Source organism: Lathyrus oleraceus, chromosome 4 (assembly GCF_024323335.1).
Source record: "Lathyrus oleraceus cultivar Zhongwan6 chromosome 4, CAAS_Psat_ZW6_1.0, whole genome shotgun sequence".
Lineage (NCBI taxonomy): Eukaryota > Viridiplantae > Streptophyta > Magnoliopsida > Fabales > Fabaceae > Lathyrus > Lathyrus oleraceus.
The window spans coordinates 39,588,984-39,595,451 of record NC_066582.1 but is presented as its reverse complement, the minus strand read 5'-3'; positions in this window follow the sequence as shown (position 1 = coordinate 39,595,451).

The window sequence follows — 6,468 nt, the reverse complement described above, 5'->3', positions numbered from 1 at the left end:
TGATTTGACTTTTGAATCTTCTCCTGTCGAACCAAACTTGAAGTTGGAGAAGCATGGAGAGGAAGACAAAGTCGATGCAACTTTGTTCAAACAAAAATTCAGATCTTTGAGATATGTGTGCAACATTCGACTTGATATATGTTTCTCAGTCAGATTAGTGAGCATATACATGAGTGAACCAAGGGTGTCACACATGAAGGTTGCAAGAAGAATCCTGAGATACTTAAAAGGATCGATAAAATATGAAATTCTATTTCGACAAGACTTTGAAAGAAAAGAAGTTATGGTTACTTTCTATTCATATGTTGATTGGTGTGGAGATAAGGAAGATCGAAGAAGCACAATTGATTATTTCTTTCAAGTATTTGGTGCCCCAATCTCATGGTGCTCGAGAAAGCAACATGTGGTGACATTGTTAATGTGTGAGGCTAAATATATAGCAGTATCTTATGCTTCTTGTCAAGAAATTTGGATCAAATCCGTGCTCGAAGAAATGGAAGTTGAAATTAAGAAACCTCTGGTGTTGCAGATCGACAACAAGTCAACCATAAATCTTGCGAAGAATCCAGTTTTGCATGGAAGGAGTAAGCACACGAAGCTAGATTTTATTTTCTTAGGGAGAAGGTAAATCGAGATGAATTTGAAGTGACACGTTGCTCAAGTGAAGCACAGTTGACCAAAATTTTCACCAAATGATTGAAGATCAACAAATTCCTGAATTTGATAAAAAAATTAGGAATGGTTCAGATCGACTATGATTAGCATATGTTCAACAACTTGGATTATATGATGGTATGTTGAGATATAAGATATAATCCAAGTTGTGTATGACCCAAGCCCAAAGTTAATTAGGATTTAGAATTTGTTACTTAGTTTGTTATATTTGTTACTTAGTAATCAAGTAACTTTGTATATAAATACATGCATATGTAAATCAGTTTATAGCACAATTATTCTTCAATAATAATAATCATTATCTCATTATTCTCTCTTTTCTTTTTTCACTAAAAATGTCTCACGCATTAACATTTTATTTATATATTTATTTATCAGGTATCTTTGTGTCATCTTCGTGGAATACTCGTAAATGTTGTTTTTTATATATCAATGATTTGTTGTTATGCTTAAAAGTATTTTAAACCATAAGATAAGAGTTTCAAATCATTGTCTACAACTTGTAGATTGTATTAAACAGCTATGCGAGCTCTCTTCTCTAACTGGCATATGCATATGTTTGGAGTATCTTTGTAGTGTATGTAGTTATTGGTCAATAATTTTTTTTCTATATAGGAAATTCAAGCCATCTCAATACTTGAATACGTGAGAGATGCATGCATATATATTGGATTTGGCATCAACTTAATTGACATATTATACTACATCATGGTGGATTGAATTTGACATTATTCTAAGAAGGAAAAAAAGACTCATGAGGATTTGGAGGGAAACAACAAGGAACCTAAAAGGAAGATCCAAAGAAAGAAACCAGACATGGAAATTTGATTCTTATTCACCTGTTGCTTTATGAAAGGAAAACTGAAAACAAAAATATATTACACGGCTCTTGATATAACCCATGTGATAATTTTGATCGATTTTTCTATAATAATCGTATGAAATTTAAATTCTTATTGCATAATTCATCAGATAGTAACTTCCATTGTATAAATAAATACTCTCTGTTTTTAAAAATAGTAATCTTTATTTGACAAAATTGTCTAAATATGAATTTAATTTTTAAATTATTAGAATTTTTATATAAATAAAATCTTAATTAATGTCATTAAATATCATGATTGACTATGTATCTATACAAATGTATTTTATGTATATCCATACATAAAATGGGCATTACTAAACTGTATTACCAATTTTTTTTATAAATAAAAGTAAAATATAATAATTGGTACTTATATTTATGAATGGAGGAAGTATAGAAAATAAGATTATAAAACATCAAATGTCATTTTTTTCCCTGAAATTTGGTGTAGATGATGTTAATATTAGAATATTCAATCCGATTGTTAAAAGTTAATGATAATAGAAGATAATGAATGTAATAATTTGTATCAAGTAATTTAGTGAGGAAAATAAAATAGTTTTAATATCATTTTATCTATATTAGAGATTAATAGCCTTAGAGAGCTTTTTCATGGTCATTAATATAAACATTAAATAAATTTTGGGATGTTACCGTTAGTCCTCTCAAAAGTTATCATGTTTTTTTTCTTTTGCAATTTCTTCATTATCTGATCTCCACAGAATAAATTAACTTAAGAGGGGTGTCTCTAGTTTTAAGGATGTCATTTGTCTATTCTATTTGAGATATCTTGAATTGTCTTTTTATATCTTTGTGACTTGTGAGATAGTCATTTTTGTTTGGTATAGGATCTTTAGTTGATTGAAGGTGTATAGTTTTATTTAGATATGATCTTCTGTATATCTTTTAGATTTTTCTTTGCTTGGTAGAGTGCCTAGGATCAGGGGGAAGTTTTATGATCCGGCATGCAATAGTATTGCCGATTTGAAAATCTCATAATGATATAGTATTATCTGGTAAGTCGATGAAAGTAAAAGATGTGGAAGACATGAGTCTAATATTAGCTTGAAAATGGTACCTTGGTAGGTCCATGGATAAATCTTGTGTTTTCTTGGCTTGACGTGTTAAACCTATTCTCCATCTGAGTCAACAATGTCTTTTAGTGACTTTGACCTCTCGGTGGAGTATTCTTGCTGATTCCTATTTGAGATTGATGTTATGGTTGATGGTCATGATTTGGAGAACTCTAGCTTTTATCCCACTTTTTATATTTCTTTGGTTCTTGCTTGTGTTTCCTATTATGAGAAGTGTTTTTATCACGGTTGAGTGAGCGAGGTAATAGAGTGTAATGAAAAATGCGCTATTTTTCTCCTCGGGTCATAGGTCGAGGTGAAAAACTTGAAAGTGCATTACTTTACACATTAGATGGACTGTGAACTGAGATAAAATTCTTCATTTTTTTCTCTCGGTTGTGACTGTTAACCGAGGGATTAGGGATTAGGAAACCACTTTTCACATCGATTATCTACGTAGCCGATTTGAAATCCCTTGTATTAAATATGTATTTTTTACGCAATATTATTCATGCATTTGTTTATAACTAACACTGAAATAATTTTATGTAAAGAGATACTCTATGCTTCTATTAAATTATAGTTTGAAATTTGAGAAAATAAGTGATGAAGGACATGAGTTCCAGTATCATGATGGATATTATTTATCAATTATAATCACGATCGAGAGTTGTAAGTCCGCCTCTAAGGTAGCTTGAAAAAATGAAATATAAGTTATTCAATAATACTTAATTTTGAAAACTACGTATTCCACGTAAATACGAAAGAAACTTGAAAAAGAAAAAGAAAAGTCTATTGAGAGAATTTGACAAGGAAATAAAGAAGAACAATACATATTCACGATATTATGGTAATTTGTCTTCGTAACTAAGGTGATGCAAATAAGTCACCAAATTCATTCACATGACAAAAAGATTCAATTTCAAGTAATATCGAATTAGAATTTTATTTTGATTTAAAAAGAAAAAAAATGTCTAATTCATAATTTAAAAAAATGATGGAATGGAAATTACTCATAATGAATCCTAATCCTACAAGCAAAACAACTATAAGAGTCCAACAAATTGGTGAAGTAATAACATTTTTTTCTTTTACTTTGGACAAATAAGTTGTTGTCTAACAAAAAATTGTTTGTCAAATAAACAAATTTAAAGCAGATCGTTGATGTTTCGTATAGATTAATGAGTTGATAATGTTTTAACTATTGCTATATTATAAATGGACACCACATATTTATTACTTATTTTTTTCATCAAATTGGACAAATGCTTTTTTCTTGATTTCCAACACAACTGAGGGAATATGTCATAAATAAAAATAAAAATGAAAAACACAAAAATGCAATGGGATTCAAATGTGTGTCCCGTGAAGACTTTTCTCCTTGATTGTCAACTCAACTAAGAAAATAAGTCATAAAATAAATAAATAAATAAAATATTCTAAAATGCAGTTGTTGGAATTCAAAGGAGGTTGATCAATATGTTTTTCCTTGATTGTTAACTTAACTGATTGAATATGTCATACACAAAATGAAACAAAAATTAAAAGACGCTAAAATATCGTTGTTAGAATTCGAAGACATGTTCAATGAAGAATTTTCTCTTCGGTTGTCAGTTCAATCGAAAAAAAAGTATTTTTTTTTAAAATTAAAATATAACATGCTTTTGTTTTATACTTTAGGCGGTTATTGACCGATGTGAAAACTTGTTTATAGAATCTATCTATGTGAAAACTTGTTTATAGAATCTATCCTTTGTTGTATTGTTGTTGTTGGTTCTCTCCCCTCACTTGTTTTAAGGGCTGAAGCTCCTCTCTTTTTTTGTATTTTATATTTGTATTAGATATCTTTGTATCTTTTTTAGTTGGTTATATGTATTGTTATTTTTTTATAAAGGCTATCGGAGAAAATTGTGGGGGACTAAGCCAAAATAGACTTTAACACCATGTATAAGTGAGATATCTGGAATTTCATATTTTTAAATCTAGCCAAAATGTTGATCTATCTAATTTTCATAGTCCAGGTCATAATGTTGTAATCTTGAGATGTAAGAATAACCATATTTAAATATGTCTTTTTTTAATATATTTATATATCTTATTTAGTTTAATTCTAAAACACTATAAAAATTGCATATTTGATATATAAATGAGAATTGTTTATATGTCTAATACTTTAAAATTTTAGTAGAGATGTGATATCAGGGGATTCACTTGTTTAAGATTAATATATATATATATATATATATATATATATATATATATATATATATATATATATATATATATATATATATATATATATATATATATATATATATATATATATATATATATATATATATATATATATATATATATATATATATATATATATATATATATATATATATATATATATATAATTTTAAAAATGGTTTTATAATTATAATTTTAATATATTAAAAAATTAAATTCATTTTATTATGCTAAAAAATTAATTTTAATATTCAGTAATATAAATACATTATTAAAAATTAAAATATTATTAAAATGGCATGACTTTTTATTAAGATATATCTCAAAAATAAAATTATATATATATATATATATATATATATATATATATATATATATATATATATATATATATATATATATATATATATATATATATATATATATATGTGTGTGTGTGAAGTTCCTTTATATTGAAGCTTTATGTTTTTAGAAAATAATTTATTTTACAAAAAATCCTAAGATAAAATTTTCATTTTAATAAATGATTTTTCAAATCCTACAGAAACAATTTAATTTTTTTAATCTTAAATATAACAAGCACATTCTAAATTAAAACTAATATAAAAGATGAATATATCATACAATAGTATCCATATCCATACATATAAGATTTAAATTGTAAATGTTAATTCACTTCGAAGGAAAAACACCTCAAAACCTCTCATTTATAAACCTAAGACTAATTTACTATACTATTTGTTCTTCATTATCACCCACGAAAAGACCTTTCTAGAGAAGATCAAGTCAAATATATATTTTAAAATTTTACAATCTTCCTACCGGATTTAGAGGTCTCCCTTTCAACAAGTCTGTTTCGAAAGGTAGTAACAAAATAGACCACAATGACTATTGAGATTACTTAAATTTTGACTTGTTGAAAGGAAAACCTCAATAGTCATGTGGTCCCTTTCAACAAGTCAAATATATCTTGCATGTCTAAATTTAAGTAATCTCAATAGTCATGTGGTCTATTTTGTTACTACCTTTCGAAAGAGACTTGTTGAAAGGGAGACCTCGTAATCCCGTAGGAAGATTGTAAAATTTTGAAGTATATATTTGACTTGATCTTCTCTAAAAAGGTCTTTTCGTGGGTGATAATGAAGAACAAATAGTATAGTAAATTAGTGTTAGGTTTATAAATGAGAGGTTTTGAGGTGTTTTTCCCTCGGAATGAATTAACATTTACAATTTAAATCTTATATGTATAGATATGGATACTATTGTATGATATATTCATCTTTTATATTAGTTTTAATTTAGAATGTGCTTGTTATATTTAAGATAAAAAAAAAATTATTTCCGTAGGATTTGAAAAATCATTTATTAAAATGAAAATTTTATCTTACGATTTTTTGTAAAATAAATTATTTTCTAAAAACATAAAGCTTCAATATAAAGGAACTTCATATATATATATATATATATATATATATATATATATATATATATATATATATATATATATATATATATATATATTATTAAACAAACAAAAGGTAACTTTAAATTTTTTATAAATTCTTTACAAATATTATTTTATTGATATTTTTTAAAGATAATTTTTAAAATTCAAAGCAA